Source organism: Wyeomyia smithii, chromosome 2 (assembly GCF_029784165.1).
Source record: "Wyeomyia smithii strain HCP4-BCI-WySm-NY-G18 chromosome 2, ASM2978416v1, whole genome shotgun sequence".
Taxonomy (NCBI): domain Eukaryota; kingdom Metazoa; phylum Arthropoda; class Insecta; order Diptera; family Culicidae; genus Wyeomyia; species Wyeomyia smithii.
The window spans coordinates 82,313,582-82,333,386 of record NC_073695.1 but is presented as its reverse complement, the minus strand read 5'-3'; the positions used below and the strand labels follow the sequence as shown (position 1 = coordinate 82,333,386).

At 41.7% G+C, this 19,805-nt stretch overlaps 1 protein-coding gene across 15 annotated transcripts in view; it reads left to right on the top strand.

Annotated features, from left to right (window-relative positions):
* The window catches only part of LOC129722887 (poly(rC)-binding protein 3), a 577,573-nt gene that overhangs the window by 128,332 nt on the left and 429,436 nt on the right, over positions 1-19,805 (top strand). For 14 of the 15 annotated variants that reach the window (XR_008727673.1, XM_055676723.1, XM_055676721.1 and 11 more), the window contains one exon: positions 11,494-11,512. The exons of the other annotated variant lie outside the window; for it this stretch is intronic. The gene's annotated coding sequence lies outside the window, so the exon portion shown is untranslated. The remainder of the gene's footprint in view (positions 1-11,493; positions 11,513-19,805) is intronic. 15 annotated transcript variants of the gene reach the window in all.

Sequence of the window (19,805 nt, the reverse complement as noted above, 5' to 3'; positions counted from 1 at the left end):
GTAGAACCGACAGCAAGTATTGTGCGCTTCAGGCATCAACACCGGGCGGACGGATGCGAAGCGGGTCCATACTGGAAGGATGTAATGTATACCCGCCGTCAGCCTTTTGAATAAGTCAGTGGGACGAATAACGTAGCTTCAACTTTGACATCGTGCAATGAAATTTTGAATAGTGCTTTCGGTTGCTGCCACCATTTTTTTCCTCCACTGCGATAATAACGAAAGTTGTTAGCTGGATATGAGTTTGAATGCTGATTCCCGACTGTATTGTGTTACAATGCTCATATTCAAGCACAAATGGAATTTTCCTGTCAGTGTTGCTGTGAAAATTTAATTGGACAAACCGGAATTCCCCACTGAATTCTACGTTCGCTGATTTAGAGGATGCTACCTGGGCTCTCGTGTTTGGGCCCTCGTCCAAGAATAATAAAAAGCAACTGCGATTATAATGATGCACAGTGATACACATGGTATGCAGAGTTATGATTTGTGGCGTGCTAACATCTGGCCGGCAGCAGGATTTTTGCTAGTAGAGCGCTGTGAATTATATTTCCAAAAAGTGCGGTTAGAAACTCAGACCAAACTTCTCGTTAGTAAAATACCTACTCAAATTAACGAAAAGAATAAACTTTATTTTATGTTGCGCTATTTTGCTTCTCAAGGAGCTTAGCAACATTTTTTCATGATTCCTCATAAATCCATTCCACATTCGTGAAGGAATTTGTTTACACAGAATTCAATTGCTCCACTAAAGCTGCGGTTTTTCCTATGAATGATATTTTCCGTGCGTTGGTTAGCATTCGGAATTTAAATTATTAATAACATATTTCTACCACGTCTTTGCTTTTCTGTACGAAGAAGTTTCTTGCGTAATGAAAGCGCGGGGTACATATTTTGTAGTGAACAACATTGCTTTTTTTTTCAAGCGATGTTTTTAATGTTTTTTCCTCAATCTAATAATGCCATCAAATGTCTTAAGAGCTATTATCCTAAAAGGGTCGCAATTCTACTTGCAGTAACGCATATGATTTCAATTATCTGATATAAAGCTACCTGCTGTTAGCTAAACTGTGAGGAACAAAAGGAACTCCATCTGAACGTACCGTATAAACACCGGTAGTATCTTACTTCCGCATTCATTACGCTTCTAAGAAAATTTCAAGTAGCAAAGGATCCTGTGCCGGATCGTCTTTGTATTCTCGCACATCATAACAAAATGTTCCAGCAGAACAGACGATGATGGACTATTTCGTACGTAAGCGAAACGACCATGAAATGGGACACTCAAGTGACACTCCTCTACCAGATCGTGACTATGACTAAGAATATGCACTAATAAATGTTTCATGTTTCGTTATTCTATGATATTTCGAGCATCGGTGGGTCCACCACAGAGGGACTGGAAATTCTTCGTGCTAAGATATGCAGGTGCGATTTAATAAAAATCAGAGCAAATTTTTTTCTAGCAACACTAAACAACTTTTTGCAAGTGTAAAAATAGTTTTGCAAACAGAACTCAAAGCTCCAAAAGTTTTCCGATTGCATCGTTTTTCCATAAATCTGACGCGAAAAACGATACTAAATCACAGGCTAAAGGATTTCTCAAATAATTTCAAGCAAGCATAACCCAATCGATCTTCTCCAGACCGATAAATGACATTGGATGAGGTAACGGAAAAAAAGGCTCAAAGACAGACATCTGCTACTGCTGCTGAAGCAGCCATCGGGACGACGCAAGTTGTCATTATTCATGGTTCGTAATTAAGATTGAATGATAAATTTCTCCGGGCATAACACACTCAATCCTATTGCGCCATAACTCTTCCCGGTTATAGCCGAGCAACAGTGCAGCTTCTTCACTCGCTTTCGCCGCAAACCCGCACGAGGGGATGGATGCGTAACTGAGCCGTGTATCCTTTCTTGCCGGGGGAATTGCGAGTGGGTGGAAGCTTCCCCCACCTACCACGCGCCAACAACTGTAACGAATAATTGTCCAAAACGAAGGCAGAATGAAACGGGAACCCCTCTGTATGACTGGCGGAAAGCACGAAACGTCCCTTCGAGCGAGCGCCCGTTCTGTCTCACCAGGTGCCTGAATTTAACGGGATCCTACAACGAATCGGAGCGAGGCTGGCTCGTGCTTCTTGCCGTGTGCCATACGATATAGTAATGTGGGAAAATGTAGACATTAAACGATCGTGATAAGAAATAATTATTATTCTTTTAATACTCCGTTCAGCTTCGAAGAGCATGACAGAGGTACAGCCTCTTGTTTCACGGGCTCTTGCTTTACGACTCGTGAGATGCGTGCAGTAAAACCTAAGTGATATTTTTCCCCAAAGTGCAGAAATATGACGTAAATTTTAGGTTTGTTTTATGGTTCACAAAGCGTTATTTGTTTGATTATGCATTGCAGGAGGATTTACTACTTTATTTACATAACTAGTTTTTCAGGTTTTTGTGAAAATTCCCGGAATAGTTGAGAGAGGAGCCTACGGGTCATGTTTTAAGCTAAAATTACCTTCCAGCACCATTAAAAAATGCGAAATAAAAAATGGTATTTGCTCGTTGAGCGAGATCTACGTCACAACCCAAAAGCAGTTTTTTTTTTGCCTATTTTTGCTCTTCAAATAGACAAATGTCTTTTTCTTCCTCACCTGTCTATACCTCATTGATTCTAAGCGTGATTCATTACAATGTTCATTTTGATGTCACACGAGTCGCCCACATCGAAATGACACATTAGGTGTTTAGTGAGCAAGCAAAATAATTGCTTGAAACGCCATCTGCTAGCGAATGGACAAGCAAGGAAATAAAGCTACCTAAAAAAAGACGATTTTATTATTTTTGAAATTGAATGTTTTGTTGAATCGATTGATTGGTTTAAGCGTTGATTATCCAATGTCATCTACCGTAAATTTTGCGCTCCCTATTTTGATTGTCCCCAGTACGACTATTTAAAGACAATATCATCAATATTATATGATCTCGCTGTTACGTAATTTTTTTCCCTTGTAGAATACTGAACCACTGCGACCATTTTTTGATCCATTGTGGCTGTTACGTAATAACTGATTTCCTAATTCCTAGTTCCAAGAATCGAAATAAATATTTTGTACTGAAAATACCCTTCGGAAGGAACAGATTTCGCATGAATTTTTCTATAGTCCATCGCACGGTCACGCATTCTAATTTGACAGCTACTGGTAACATTTTTGTACCTTTGGGCGATGCAAAACTGTCAATTTAACAAATTATTTCAATTGTTACCAAAACGCCCTTTAAATATTTGTGTGAGGTGCCAGTTCATTAAGAACAATTTTAAATTGAGCAGCATTTTCACTGAGCACACGATTGCTCCATCAGAAAAACAAGTGGAAGAGGCTGTTTATAAGACACGATCGCAGCGTTAACGTAGAACACGACAGCCTGTTTTGTGTCAATGTATTTCTTGGAATAGGTTTGGGAATACACTCAATTGGGGTTAATTAATTTAATGGTCTCTCTGCTCCAGATGACGTTTACCTCTATAGCCGGCCCCGGTAACGACAATGATCAACAACAGAAGCTATGTGCAGCTATGCGGTTTCACTTGTTGCCGTATCCAAAACAAGAAAAAAATTGAATTGTTTTGAGGCTGTCTTTTGTATCAAGTTGCACAAAGATATGTTAACTTAGGCAGTGGCTACGTAGAGGCTATAGACGAGAGCAAATAATGCATTCCCCATCTATAGTATAACAGTTCAAATAACAATTTTCTGCATTTTACGATAGCATAGATAATTTTACAACTGATTGCTGAATTTTCATCGCTATTCTACTAGCCACACACGCTATATAGCAAGCCACGCACGCTAGCCACACACCTTATTTAGCTAGCGACACACGCTATAGATATTCACACACGTTATGTGCACACACCCTATATATACATACTCTGGATGATGGTGACTTCTCAAACCACCTGGTGGTGCGAGTCTCTTTCAGTTTCAGTTTCGGGTTGTATTTACCCAACGATATCTGAATTGAATTACCGCTGGTGGGGTCCAACTCAGATAGAAGGAAAGCCGAACTGAAAGAGGTAGGAACTGCAGCTAACTACTACCACCGTCGCTGTTGCCCACTGCTGATCCACGCTGCCTTCGCCTACAGCCATCGGTGTTGATGTCCGCTGCTGCTGCCTGCTGCTAGTAAACTGATTTACTTGAGGAGAAAGATTCTCTTATAGAGCCTAAAGAGTGCACGGTTAACTAGGTACTCCAAAGTTACTACTAACTGTCAGAAAAGTGAGGTTAAAGATATTCAGTGAGATGGTGTATTGTATGAATATAAGCTTTAATGTTTTCTTTTCTTTTCCCCTGGAGACGAGACGAAATAGTTTTTTTTTTCTCTTTGGGCGCAGATTCAAACTCATGCTACACATGTTATGTAAGACTTCAAGTATTCATAACTGAACCTAATTTGATAAGTATTACAGATTACTGTAACAATCAGTTTACGTTTTCAATACCAGTTGTTATTGGCATCAATATCATAAATTAACACGAAATGAAAATGGGAGAGACAAACTTCATGTGAGGCAGTATTTAAACGGGTATTTTCAGAAGTGATATTAATTTTGAGTATATGTTAATTTGAGTGAAATTAGCAACACCAACTGCATCTCTAAGAGGCTCTCAACCTGAAGACAACACTAAAAAACCGGACATTATGAATCTAAATAATTATAAATCCTAGTTACTATCTATAATTGTACCCATTATAAGTTATGGATCGCTTCACTGAGTGTTTCAATATCCAGTTTGAATAGGCAATATCTCATGTTTCTAGCGACCAAGAAAATGGCGGTCTTCAGCAAAGTTGTTCAGGACGGCTACGGCTCCTGGATGGTAGAGAGTTCAGTGCAAAAGTCCACCGCTACGAGGTGGTAGTGAGCATGAAAATCGTCGTATTTCGAACTTAATGTATCTCACAATTTTGACCTCCTGAAACGATACAGTCTTCAGCAAAGTTGTTCAGAAGACCGAGGGCTTCTGATTGGTAAATAGTTTAGAGCAGAATTTCTCCGCTATGTAGCACTTATCTATAGATTTAGATTGCCCAGAAAATTGCATTCTTCAAAACTTTATTGTGGATACTTAGACGATCTCGGAGAGAAAAGCTAAATGATAAACAGCTGAGTCTCCAGACTTGAATCCAGTCAAGTTGCTTTGGGATGAGCTGAACAGGTGAAGAAATACGACTCCAAAAACTTTACCATGTGGGGCAGTTCTTGCAACAGACTTGGGGAAACATCGTAGAGGAACCGATTGAAAAACTTTTTCAGCGTGTGTCCACGGTTCGCAGAGTAAGAACTTTGCAAATTTACAGTATTCTGATGGATCAGATATTAATTTGATCATACAACCAAAATCAACACTTGTTTTAAACAATTTTTAAAGAATTTTTAAACAAAACATATGCCTATAGAAGTAAAAACGTGATTTAGTGAGATCCTTCTGCGCCACCTCTAGAACATAATAAAATTTAACCAAATAACACGGTTATTTTTGAATAAGTGTAAATAACTGATTTATGACTTATTAATAACTCAAAAAGCGCACGGGACGGAGCCAATATAAAACATATAAAGCAAAGCCTTGGTGCTACATTCCGATTCGGAATTTGACCTTCTGTTTATTTATACACAGACTTCGCAGCCGACTGTTACAGGACAATTGCGGGGCTAGCGCTACGATCCTACTAACACTAACAGTCTCTCCCGAGCCGAGACTCGAACCAACGACGACTGGCTTGTTAGGCCAGCATCGTATCTCGAGACCATCTGGGAGATCATATATTTTACTTCAAATAAATTGTTCACACAACTAATATAAAAGAACTATATATCGATAATAGTATTTTTGATCTGCACTGTACTTGATGAAAAATAAATAGTTCACACCACCAAACACATTTACAACTAATTTCATCATATTTGCTTCCGTTGTCCGTCTAAAGTAATATTTACTCAAGGAAAAAATTGGTTATAGTCTTGTTATAAATCAGTTTTAACAACAATTTGTAACGTAAGTACAACTTCAAGCTATAATTCTGATATGTAACATTAATAATGTTTTTCTTGCAATTTGTTTATAACTTGTTTTTAACTTGATTTTGTAGGGGTTACTAGGGTTATTGAACCCCAAGGAGGTTTTTCTGCCTAGAAAAAAATAATTGGAAATAAGCCCCACCCTATTATTTCATGTTAACTTGTTATCATGTCATCAGCCATTGTTAAAATAACTAAAACAAAAAAATATAAATCAATCTTTAAAAAGAAATAGAGAACAAAATTATTGAAATTGTGAAAAAAGGCTGTTGAGAATTGCGATAAACTTAGTTCGTAACATTCAAAACTAGTGGCCTTATACCCAACCAATCTCTCTATAAACCAAAAGCCCTGGTCATACTTAACAACTTTATTGAAGACCGCATCAATTTAACCGTTTTCACGAGATTGAGGAAGTAAAAAAAATGCACCCTACCATGACGTGGTGGCAGAATTCCAAACTGAACTATTAATCAACCAGACGTCCCGACCTCCAGAACAACTTTCCTGAAGACCGCAACTTTCCAAGTGGTTGTATTCACGAGATAAAATATAATCAAATGACTCAAAGCAACATGCTCATTAGCGCCGAGTGTCGAGATCGAGGGAGAGGTGTTACCCTTACCTAAAAGTCATCGTGATCGCCAACTCCCTAAAGGATAGCAAGGCACCAGCACCGGATGGAATCCCTAACCTGGCAATCAGGCTGGCGATGAAACGCAGGCTGTTCCGGGCAGTCATGCAGAGGTGCCTAAATAACTGCCTCTGACCGGAAAGGTGGAAGATTAGTCTTACTATTGAAGGCTGGGGAACCGACATACGGCTGGGGAATCGACATACAGGCCTATCTGCCTGCTGGACACTGCGGGCAAGGGGCTTGGGAGGATTATCCTCAACAGACTGGTAAGGTACATGGAGGGTGTAAACGGTCTGGCAAGTAACCAGTTCGGTTTCCGGAAGGACAGGTCCACGCTGAATGCTGTCCTTTCCGTCACCAAGACGGTGGAGGTTGCACTCCAGCGCAAGAGAAGAGGCATATGCTATTGCGCAATCGTCACGCTTGACGTGAAGAATGTGTTCAATAACGCCAGTTGGGACTCCATAGCGCCTGCACGCAGGAGCATCCATGTACCGGTGTCGCTGAACAAGATTCTGGGAAATTGCCACCAGAATTGAATACTTGTTCACAACACGGAGGAGAACAGAAGTGAGTCCAATTACTGCAAGGTTCTATCCTGGGCCCGGTGTTGTGGAAGGTCATGTATGACGGGGTGTTGAAATTCAACACCCCGTCATACATGTAGGAGTTGTGATCGTCGGCTTTACAGACGACATAACGCTAGAGGTCTACGGCATCGATGTGGCCGAGTTGACGGCCGCGACTGTATACGCAAGGTCGAAGACAGGATGCACTCCAAGAAACTGGAGTTAGCGCACCATAAGACGGAGGTCACGATTGTAAATAACCGCAAATCAGAGCAACAGGCGATGGTCAGCGTCGGAGACTGCACCATTACCTCAAAGCTCTTGGGGGTACTGGTTGACGATAAGCTCACATTTAAGAGTCATGTCAACTATGCATGCAAGTTGGTTCCAACGGCTATTGCAGCGCTATCTCGAATGATCTCGAATAGCTCAGCGGTGTAGGACAGCACGCGTAAACGTCTTGCCAGCGTAGCTTCGTCCATACTTAGGTATGGGGACCCAGTGTGGTCAAAAGCGCTAGGTACTAGCAGTTATCGTGGTCAACAGGAAAGTACCTACAGACTCATGTGCTTGAGGGTTGCGAGTGCGTTTCGTACAGTGTCATACGATGCAACCTGCGTTCTGTCCGGCATGATGTCTATCAGCAAAGCCATTATGAAGGACGAGAAATGCTTCGACGAACGTGACACAAGGGGCATACGAGGTACCAAAAGATCATTCTCGATGATCAGATGGCAGCAGGAATGGTCCACTCCCGCAAAGGGTAGATGAATGCGTCGACTTATTCTGGTACGGAAACGGTTTCGTCGGATTGTCTACGGGTATTTGGATGGGTCGGAAGGCGCTATGGAGAAGTTAACTTCCATCTGACACAGATCCTGTTAGGTCATGGTTGCTTCTGGCAATACCTACACAGGTTCTGGCATACGGGGTCAATGTGCCCCGATGTCCTGAATGCGGAAGAGACTGCTTAGCATGTCTTCTTCGTGTGTCCTCGTTTTGCGCTTGCGCTGAGCAACATGATGGTAGCGAGCGGGCCAGACACTACTCAGGACAACCTAGTTCAGAGGATGTGTGAAGACCCTTACGGTTTGTGCAGCCGCCTCTTAAATAGTCCTACAGTTGCAAAGCAGGCGACAGGTCGACACGCCAGTATTAGCTAACTGCCAGTCTCCATGCTTAGTAACTTATTAGCCAGGAGACTTGATAGAGCCAGGAGGTTGCACAAAGCATAAAAGCCGCTCCCCGAAGTAATACCTAGTTTTATGGGCTGGAGACTGAAGTGTTTTTAGTGGGTCAAACCCCACACTACCTGAGGTTGGTCTCGACATTTGGCATCAAAATGACATCAAAATGACCGCCCCGAATCGATTCTAAAAAATTCTACCTATACCTAACCTACTAGAGCCCCGGTACTTCCTGCTCTTCTCTAGCTTTTCAATTCTTGGCTCTGTCAATATCACCTATGATTAGCAACAAAGGAAAATTTTATCGTTACTCTTTTATTGTTGCCTACTTACTTCGCCATTATGCTAGAGTATGCAACAGAAAGTTGCATCGAATGTTTGTTTTTCTGTGGGAATGAAAATTCGTAAATATACCTAATTCCAGAAAAAAGGCAAGGGCACGATCGAGTTAAAATTTCCCATGGACCCTTTTTTCGAGTCGACTGTTTATGTCATGCGGTAAATAGATATTAGAATATTGCTCTCGGATTGCTCATTCGATGAACTACAAAACGGCTTATTTAAAGAGCACGTGCGTTGCACGGTAAGCAGTATCGCTAATAATAGCAGAAAAACACTTAATCTCGTACTGTTGCTCTTTCCTATTCTCTTTCTCCTCAATATTCTTCCCACTCATATCCCTACTACAACACTTCCCTTATTAGAAAAAAGTAACGTGAGCGCCCCGAATCACTGGTTTTCTAATCCCGTTTTGCTGCATGATAATCATCAATTTAGGTTACACTCTCTTAACTCGCTTCTCTCTTCAATATTCTCCAAATCACATGTGGCCACTCCTGCACTGCCCATAATCGCATAATTGTAACATTTGCAAAATTGGTTGTTCGAGAAAATGACACTATTAAAATTGGTTGTATTGGTGTATTGAATTGATGAGTTGCAGAACAGGGTTGTAATGATAAAAATAACTCCTTTCACTTTCAAAATAGCGAAACTCCCAATGCTACAATCATCTCAACCCAAGCTCAATTTTTCCCACAAGAAAGCAAACCGCTGTGAAGACGCATAATTGAGTAGTTCAATAATATTATAAAATGTAATGTGTACGTGAATAATTGAGCTTCCAAGTGCTTCATAGCGTGGTTTCGCGTTGCAATATACTGTAGGGGTGAATGATTTTTTCCCCATTATGGTAGAAGTGTTGGGGGAGCATTATTGTTTTCCCCCTGCTGGTACCACCCATCTCCCATGGTAACACTCAATCGAAAATCAGTATAGCGAATCGCGGGCATCAGTATTGATGAAGGATCACAGCAACCCGCAGTGCATTGCATGTGATCCGGTGGGAACAATGAGCAACGATGATATTTCCAGTGGAAACTGCTGGTTCGAACGGTATTTCCCACTGCCTATGCACGCTCAGCCATTCCGCAGCAGGGTTGCAAAAATCCAAGTGGGGAGGAGCTGTGAAATTAGATTGAATTCTACGCTGATTGTCATTCCAGCCACGAAATTCAATTCGTTTAATTTCGTGTCGCTTTCTACGCCGGCAGTTGAAATAATGTTATCTTGTCAGATATTATCATTCATATTTATCAACATCAATTTAAATTTTAAAACCCCCTGTCAGCTTTCATTACATAATTTAATTCGACTCGCTGCTTCCTACTATTCTCGAGAGTAAGCTTATGCGCATTTCAAAAATTTGCCTAGAGAATTGAAAGAATTTGAACAGAACATGCTGAAAATCACTGGGCCCTTAGCGTGATACAATATGGTTGTCCTACGTCATGCTATCATCAACAAGCAGTCCTCCATCAACATCCGGTAAACATCTGTGATCTTTTCACATCAATGGAACAGTTTTTTTTTTGATTCCTTTAGACATCATTTCAAAACCGTGTCACAATGAACGTACGAAAAGTTCGAGCATCAAATCGGGAAAAAGGTGACGAACCATCGGAAAACTGGACGAACCGTCTCGCGGCGTGATTTACCGGGAGCGTTGTGTCACTGAACCATTCGGCATGCGCTGAATATAAATTAGTAGCAAGCGGGCTTGAAGATTTGGCTTTCTGTCTACGATGATGTATCGTTTCATTCACGAAAAAAAGCATCCAGAGTAAACGGTGGCTGCTTTAGACCCAACAGTCCAGTGCCAGTTCGTGACCGGAACCGACAATGAACCACCAACCAACGAATGATACTCCGCTGTGAGAGTACAGGCAGAACAACGACGATACTCGCTGCCATGACATGTATAAACATGCCTTGTTTACGTTTGTTGGGGAGAGAGACATCGGTTAGTTGAGATCTCAAAAGTCAAACTCTCGTAGTAAAATACAGCGACGAAGGAATAAAATATCCCAAGTCGCCAAACAAGAGTCAGGTCGGAACAACGCTTGCATTGATCGAAGCGAATATTTGTTCAAAGCTCTACAAGTGTGTGTCTTTCGTGCAAAAACAAACGACGATTGTTCGTGGATTTCCGGAAGAAATTGATCTAGGATGACAAATGTATGATACGCAACGTTAACTAACCAGGGACAGTTGAACGTGGTTTGTTGATATAGCAAATTTCGTAAATGGTTAATTTTTGTTCTGTAATAGCAAACTTTGACCTGTGTTTTTCATTTCAAAATTAACATTTTTCCCCATTAGGAAATCAGACTACTATCAACTTTTTTGAACGAACCTTTTTACCTCTCTTCTAAGAAGGTGCTGCAACTACTGTGTAACTCGCAGTTCTAACTTCTAAATATAGTCTAAGAGATAAAATATCAAATGCAATTAGACTATGTCCGATAAGTGTGTATGCATGTATTTGAGTGGGTATATTGCTCACATATCTCAACTATTCTCATAGATAAAATAGTGGAGATATGGTATTGAGGTAAAATTTTGCTCTATTTTATTCATTCGTTTCCATTTCAAATATAAACAACCTTAACATCAGAGTAAAACAAATTTTCGCGTGTATCATAACGATTTTTTTTCTCTCTGTTTCAGCATCCCATCGTTAAGAAAGGTAAGTGGGAGCACACTCTTCGCCAGTTGTGTAACCATGGGTCGGATGGGAATTTATTGTCTCTTTGAACAGCGTACTTACCTTAAAATGATTACCGGTTACTTATCGGTCCGTGAAAAGAAATTAACTGTCTATCAAGCAACCTAATAAAAGTGTTTTCAGTTGTCACTCTACTAATTGCACACTACCAAACCAACCATTCTCTCTTCGATTATCGTTGGACGCAAAACTGGGCCACTCTCAGTGTCACTCTTCATTGCCAGTTAATGGTGTTCGCGACAAAAGTGCTTGTCAGAAATAAAATAAATTCTAACGATGGGAAGTGAAAATAATTCCACAACGGTGTGTTTTATTTGCGTTCTTTTTATTATTTGGCGAACAAAATATTCAAAAAATTGCATTCAACTTCCGAAGGAAATACTTTCAATTGATTTTATTTTAATACAAATGGAACTTACAATATTCGTGATTATTATATATGAATTTTTAACAATCGGCATAAATATTCGTACAATCGCAGCAGAAAACAAAAAGTTTCAGTTAGCCACATTTTACCGTGCAAGCTTTTCCGGTCCAATAATGCTTATCATCGTGACATAAAAGTAAATCGTTTTACGGTGAATTATAACAGCAAATTCAATTAGGCATGCTTTTATCGCCGCTATTGCGCACGAGAAGCAGCTCCGAGCACTCGATTGGTCTTCCGCTTCCTTTGCCAGCCACACTGTCTCTCTTGCTATTCAACCTAACCTGGCGAAGAACAACCGGACGGGAGAATCTATAAAATTCCACATTAAATCTCCCTGTGGTTTTAGTTGACTTTTCAACCGAGCAAGTTTATGTTTTTCAATTTTGAATGGTTAACACCAAAAAAACGAAAAACTGTTGCATCGTAAAGCTTGTGAAAGTTTATTTTAAATGAATCTTTCTACTACCAGGTAAATTTGTATAACTTGGAAAAAGATTTCTTAAAATCCGGTGTATTTTCTCTATTTCTAAGTTGAATTGGTGGCTGTTTATAGGAAACCAGCAAAATACGTTTCTTTTATTCACACCTTACATCTTTTCAGAGCTTTATATCTCTTATCTTTAATGCTTCCACTCATCCTAGGATGAAACGCTCACCATAAACTGCATCAGCGTGGTGTTTTTTTAGTTTTGAAAATTGTTTCACGACCCGTCTTGTTCCGAATGGACATCCCTAGTAGTTGAGACGCTTGATGATCGATTTATTCTGCAGTAGTCTATTCATTGCACCGAGCATCTCGGATTTTATAGCAGTCTTGTGTTGAGTACATCTCTTTCATTCAGACACCAACTTGATATAAATTGAAATAAATAAATAGATTTGTGCACTTTGGAAATCTACTTGAATGGTTTTACAACAAATGCTATAAAAAGAAACAAAAAATGCTACTTGCTTTTGTAAAAAATAGACATCGCGATTTTTAGTGATACTTTACCTTACCAAACAGTCCTAAGCCGTGGTGTGGCCTTTGCTGTACGTAAGAGTCGTCTCCATTCCACTCGGTCCATGGCTGCAGTTCGCCAGCTCTTCAGTCTGCGTAGGGCCCGCAGGTCGTCTTCCACCTGATCGATCCACCTTGCCCGCTGTGCACCTCTCCGTCTCGTCCCTGACGGATTGGTTTCAAGAACCATCTTTACCGGGCTGTCGTCTGACATCCTTACAACATGCCCAGCCCACCGCAGCCTGCCTATCTTAGCGGAGTGGACGATAGATGGCTCCCCAAGCAGCTCCTGCAGTTCGTGGTTCATTCGCCTTCTCCACACTCCGTTTTCCATCTGCAGTCCACCGAAAATGGTACGCAGTACCTTCCGCTCGAACACCGCAAGGGCGCGTTGGTCCTCCACAAGCATAGTCCATGTCTCATGCCCGTAGAGGACTACCGGTCTGATCAGCGTCTTGTAGATGGTTAACTTGGTGCGGCGGCAAATTCTACTCGATCGAAGCGTCCTCCGGAGACCAAAGTATGCACGATTTCCTGCCATAATGCGCCGTTGAATTTCTCTGCTGGTATCGTTGTCGGCAGTTACCAGTGAGCCCAGGTACACGAACTCATCGACCACCTCGATTTCATCACCACCAATTTGAACTCGAGGTGGGAGGTTACTGATACTGTTACTGTCTTCACGTGAACCCCTTCCTTTCATGTACTTCGTTTTCGATGCATTGATGACCAGTCCAATCCGTTTGGCTTCAGCCTTTAGTCCGATGTACGTATCCGCCATCTTTACAAAGGTCCGAGCCACAATGTCAATATCGTCGGCGAAACCAAACAGTTGAACCGACTTTTGGAAAATCGTGCCACTCGTGTTAATCCCCGCTCTTCTAATGACACCTTCCAGGGCAATGTTGAACAGTAGGCACGAGAGACCATCACCTTGTTTCAGCCCTTTTCAGGTTTCGAAGGGGCTCGAGAGTGCCCCCGAAACACGAACTACACACATCACTCGATCCATCGTCGCTTTGACCAACCGCGTCAGTTTGTCCGGAAAACCGTAGTCGTGCATAATTTGCCATAGCTTGTCCCGATCGATTGTGTCGATTTTGACGCCGATTTGAAATCGATGAACAAATGATGTGTGGGCACGTTATATTCGCGGCATTTCTGCATAACCTGCCGAACCGCGAATATCTGATCCGTGGTGGCGCGGGCACCCATAAATCCCGCATGGTAATGCCCCACGAACTGCTTCGCAAATGGCGATAGTCGAGAGCAAAGTATTTGGGAGAGTACCTTGTAGGCGGCGTTTAACAGAGTGATTGCCCGGTAATTGCAGCACTCCAGTTTATCGCCCTTTTTGTAGATGGGACACACAATACCCTCCATTCACTCCTACGTACGTTCCTCGGTACGTTCTTCCTCCCAAACCTTGACAATGACCCAGTGCACGGCTCTAGCCAGTGTTTCTCCACCGTATTTCAATAGCTCGCTGGGAAGTTGGTCCACTCCAGCAGCTTTGTTGTTTTTCAGCCGACCAATCTCCTCCTCCACCTCCAGAAGATCGGGGGCTGGAATTCTGATGTCTTCTGCTCGTGCACCAAGATCAGTTGCCATACCGTCCTCGCGCTCTACTGAATCGCCGTTTAGATGCTCGTTGAAGTGCTGCCTCCACCTTTCGATCACCTCACACTCGTCAGTAAGGAGGTTGCCGTCCAAGCTCCTGCACATATCGGCTTGCGGCACGAAGCCTTTACGGGAGCTGTTCAGCTTCTCGTAGAACTTCCGAGTGTCGTTAGCTTGGTACAGCTCTTCCATCGCTACGCGATCTCGGTCCTCTTGCTGGCGCATCTTCCTTCGGAGGACTGAGTTTTGGCTGTTCCGTGCCTGTCGGTATCGTTCCACGTTCGCTCTCGTGCGGTGTTGCAGCATTCTCGCCCGTGCTGCATTCTTCTCCTCGACTAACCGTTTGCATTCGCCGTCAAACCAGTCATTTCTATGATTCGGGGCCCTTGTACCTAGTAGCGCTACAGCAGTGCTACCTATGGCGGATCGGATGCTCCTCCAGCCATCTTCAAGGGTGGCTGCGCCAAGCTGCTCTTCCGTGGGTAGCACTGCCTCCAGCTGCTGCGCGTATTCCTGTGCAGCCTCGGCGTCCCGCAGTTGCTCAATATTTGGTCGCGGCGTTCGACTTCAGCGGGTGTTATACACCGTCGATAGTTTTGAACGCATGCACACAGCTACTAGGTAGTGGTCCGAATCTATATTCGCACTGCGGTAGGTGCGAACGTTGATGATGTCGGAGAAGAACCTGCCGTCGATTAGAACGTGGTCGATTTGGTTCTCTGTCTGTTGGTCGGGTGATCTCCAGGTGGATTTGTGGATATCTTTGCGGGGGAAGAAGGTACTTCGGACTACCATACCACGGGAGGCCGCAAAGTTTACGCACCGATGGCCGTTATCATTAGACACGGCATGCAGGCTCTCTGGTTCGATTACCGGTCTGTACATTGCCTCCCGGCCCACCTTAGCATTTATGTCCCCAATAACGATATTCACGTCCCGTCGCGGGCAGCTATCGTAGACCTGCTCCAGCTGCGCGTAGAACGCTTCCTTCTCGTCGTCGGGTCTTTCTTCATGTGGGCAGTGCACGTTGATGATGCTGTAATTGAAGAACCGGCCCTCTATCCTCAACTTGCACATCCTTGCGTTGATCGGCTGCCACCCCATCACGCGTTGGCGCATCTTACCCAGTACTATGAAGCCGGTTCCCAGCTCGCTGGTTGTGCCACAGCTCTGGTAGAAAGTAGCCGCCCGGTGCCCGCTTCTCCATACCTTCTGTCCTGTCCAACAAAGTTCCTGCAGCGCAACGACTTCGAAGTTGCGTGGATGTAGCTCGTCATAGATTATCCTGTCGCATCCTGGAAAACAGAGCGATTTGCAGTTTCATGTCCCAAGTTTCCAATCGTAGTCCTTATTTCGTTGCCTAGGTCTATGCCGATTGTTCCGATCCGTATTATCTCTTACGTTGTCTGTAACATGTTGTTTTCCGGGGCGGCTTGTTGGGGCTTCCCCAACCCCCTGTCTCGCCGGGGGACCATCGTGTCAGCTCTGTTTAGAGTCTCACGCTGCCACCAGGACGTTGATCAGCCGCTCCTAACATGAAGATCAGACGCTGTTTTGAGCCGCACCATCTTGGTGAACAGACGCTCAGGTTGGCGAAGCATTTCCTCTACCGCCGGAATATGGTTTACGCGCCAATGATCGCGTCGCACCTTCTCACTTAGCTAGTGTCGGATGACAACATTGCCCAGGCAACACCAACCAGTTGTATCCATGTTCCAACCGGCAGTCTAGTGTAATCATATGACTCGCGGAGGTGTGAGATAGGAACTTGTGAGGGCCGAAGCTATGTTTGACGCTCCTTCCAGGTTGTCAACTCACCATTTGTTGCCCAATTTTTAGTGATCCGTTTCACGAATTCTGACCCAGCTTCAAATTATGAAGCAATTTTTAAAAATTTTGGCTGAAAATTCCGCTATGCTCTCAGGAAAATGTTTAATTGAAATAATAAAAATGACATTGCCATCTGATGTTTTGATATGTTCGCAAATTTAAAAAATTGTTTTAATTTTATTCAAATTTGTTTCAATTAAAAACCCTACTGGGGATCCTAAAAATCTTCGACAGCTTCCAAAAGGGTTTTGAATATTTATTTCAACTTTGATTTCTCTGAAGAGTGAATCTATGTTTAATCTCTTTCAGTAAATCTTGATAAATAGGTTTAATACCAGTTCCACGAGAACGTCACGGTCATGTATTGACGTCTGCGAACATTTTTCCAATGTTCTTCAAAGTTGAAGAGATATGTCTATTATTGGTGAATCGAGTTTCATTTGAGACCTTGGAATAGTATAATTTCCAGAATAAATAAAAATTGCATATTTCAATGCTTCCACAGTGAAATCAATATTTCAATCAAAAATTTTGCAAATCTAACTCATTACTAAAATTGTTCTCAATATAAGTTTTATATCTTTCCCAATTAGCCTTGTGATAATTGAACACAGTGCTCAGAAAGTTGAAACCTGACTTATGTGGTATGGAAAAAGTGATTAGAAGGCGATCAGAATCAAAATTAGCAAGTATGGTCGATTCACTACATAAATAGTGTCAGACATCAAATTGCATCACCGATCCTTTTTAAACCTTCAGACAATAAAATATAACCCATTAAGCTTTTGGCATATTTATTTCATTCAACTTCAAGTAACCCAGGAACTGCCGGAAGTCCGCCTTGACGTAAGTCTCATCATTCACGATAAGACAATGAAGATTCGTCAGCATCTGAGTGTACAGTTTCCGGGCCAGTGACTTTCCCACCGTATTTTGCCGTTCGTCACTATTTGAAGCTCTCTGCACTTTGTACGTATGCAGTTTTCCGGTCCGTGGCTCTCTAAACGAAAAACTCGGACAGATTCAACTTTTTGGCCACATCTCTAACCGAAACATTGGGATTCTGCGTAAATACTTTCACAACACGCTTGTGATCCTGATCACTAAGGGACCATCCATTAATGATGTCACGCAAAATTTGTAAAAAATAACTCGCCCCTCTCCCCTTGTCACAAACTGTCACAACTTCCTTGACATTGACATTGACACAAAATGAATATAGAAGATTCCATGCATTTAAACCAAAAAACTTAAAAAAATGATATGGCTCATCTTTAACACGACTTAAAAATTAATTTAAAAAATAAATGGATTGATCTGCTGACTTCTTTTTTTTTCTGTATGGACTGATCACTTCGACCAGAAACATAGATCTTTTGTGATATCGCCCGGGTGTTCGTTGTATTCCGCACTTATATTATTAATAATATCACTATAAAAAAGTAAGTGTTATGTCTCTTATAATTCGTGTTTGTGTGTATGCACTCTTCACGCTTACCACACCGAGCCTAGCTGCCCTCGGTCAACATTATCGCCAATTACAATTCCCTAGAGAGGTTTCAACTGAAATGACCAGTTTAAAGTATTGTGAGGGACTTTTTTTTTTGTCAAGAGGTATTTGTCGAGGTTTTGTAGAATTCAACTTCACGGAAGGGTTAGTGGGGAGCCTGAGAATAAACCCATGCCTAAAGTCAGCTGACATCGAATGGATCTGATTTTACTAAGATTCGAACCCACGACCACCCGCTTGGAAAAGTGGATTTTGTAACCTTGCGGCTGCGAAGCTCCCTATTTTTATTGCTCTTTTGCTTTTTAAACAAATGATGTTATGGATAAACAATATTTAAATAATTATGTTGAGGTCTTGCAAGCCAACGTAACACGGATTCGTGAGGGCCACATTATAATTATGATTGGCATTGAGAATCGTCAAAAACTAATCTTGGGACCAATTACCGGGATCATGATACCACCTATCACATTTGCACGATATTGAATGAACAACCTTGAATCCATCCTGATCAAACATTTGTCATGAGATAATATGCAGCATGACGCATTTTCGTACGTTAGCCCATAGTTCTTTAAATGAAGATTAAATCAAAATATTTCTAACCAAACATCCAATAAATAAATTGCAGTTACATAACAAAAATTTGCTCAAAATAAACTTTTAAAAACCGTTTACGAAAAGGTTAAACGAGTTAATGCATTTTGTGCGGTTTGAGCTGTCTGACAGTTCGGTCGTGTTTTTCCCAAGTAACACACATTGTTACTATAATCTAAATACAACCTTCAGTTATAGTTACAGTTACAGTTACTATACCACAGAGCTCTACTCGGAATTATTTATGATACTTGCATCATTCATTCATAGTTCTACGATCCCCTTCTTGTTTATGATTTGCTAAAGATCAAATAAATGACAAAAAAAAATTTTCGTTCAAAAAGCATAATGTTCTTGAGTTCTGTTTTACCGTGATGTTTGTTTATGAATGACAATAGCTTATTTATCATATCAACAGACTCGTTCTAGTTTATTTTCATACAAGGTAATTCAGACGGTACTTTTATATAAATAGATTGTGATTGTTATGACTATTTCAATTCAATAACTATAACCAGAGCCGGATTTACGATTGTGAAAGCCCGGGGCCCAGTTTTAGGTGGGGGCCCCAAAATAAAAAAAAACGGTTTTTATCGTACGAGTACGAGATTTGGACCAGAATTTGAAAAAATTGCGATCCACAGGTAAAAATGTGCACACAATCTGAGAAAGACTGCGCAAATATGAGGCGAACCTGACGATAATCTTTAGAAACTAGGAAAAAACTGCAGACATCTGCTACTGCCGATAACCGCAAGTCAGTCCCATCTGTAAAAATATGAAATCGAGAAAACAGCTTCAAAAGTTATTTCATTCACGCTCAGTTATCACTTATTTAACATGAAATATTTTGACAATATTCATGCTAAAATATAGTTTGCATATTAGCCTACACTTATTACGTTGTAAAAACCACTGAAATCATTGATATAATGATAAAAACCTCAAGTGTGATTGACTTGCCGTTACATTCTACATCGAAGAGAAAAGTTACCGCAAGTCAGTCACATTGCCATGTTGATGCTATACTGCTTGTCGACGTGTTGTTATTCGTTGCCGTGGAAATCCGTCAATCCTTCGCAGTTCGGAAGTGTATGTTCATGTGAACAGTTCCAAAACTGTCGATGTTAGATAATCTTATGATGTACGGAACCGATAAAAGCTCATCCGGTGAGGATTTGGATGAAGAAACTGCAGCCGGGACTGCAGTTGGTTAATCCGACAACAAATGTCAAGATGATCAAAATCCGTTTAAGGTTCGAGCATC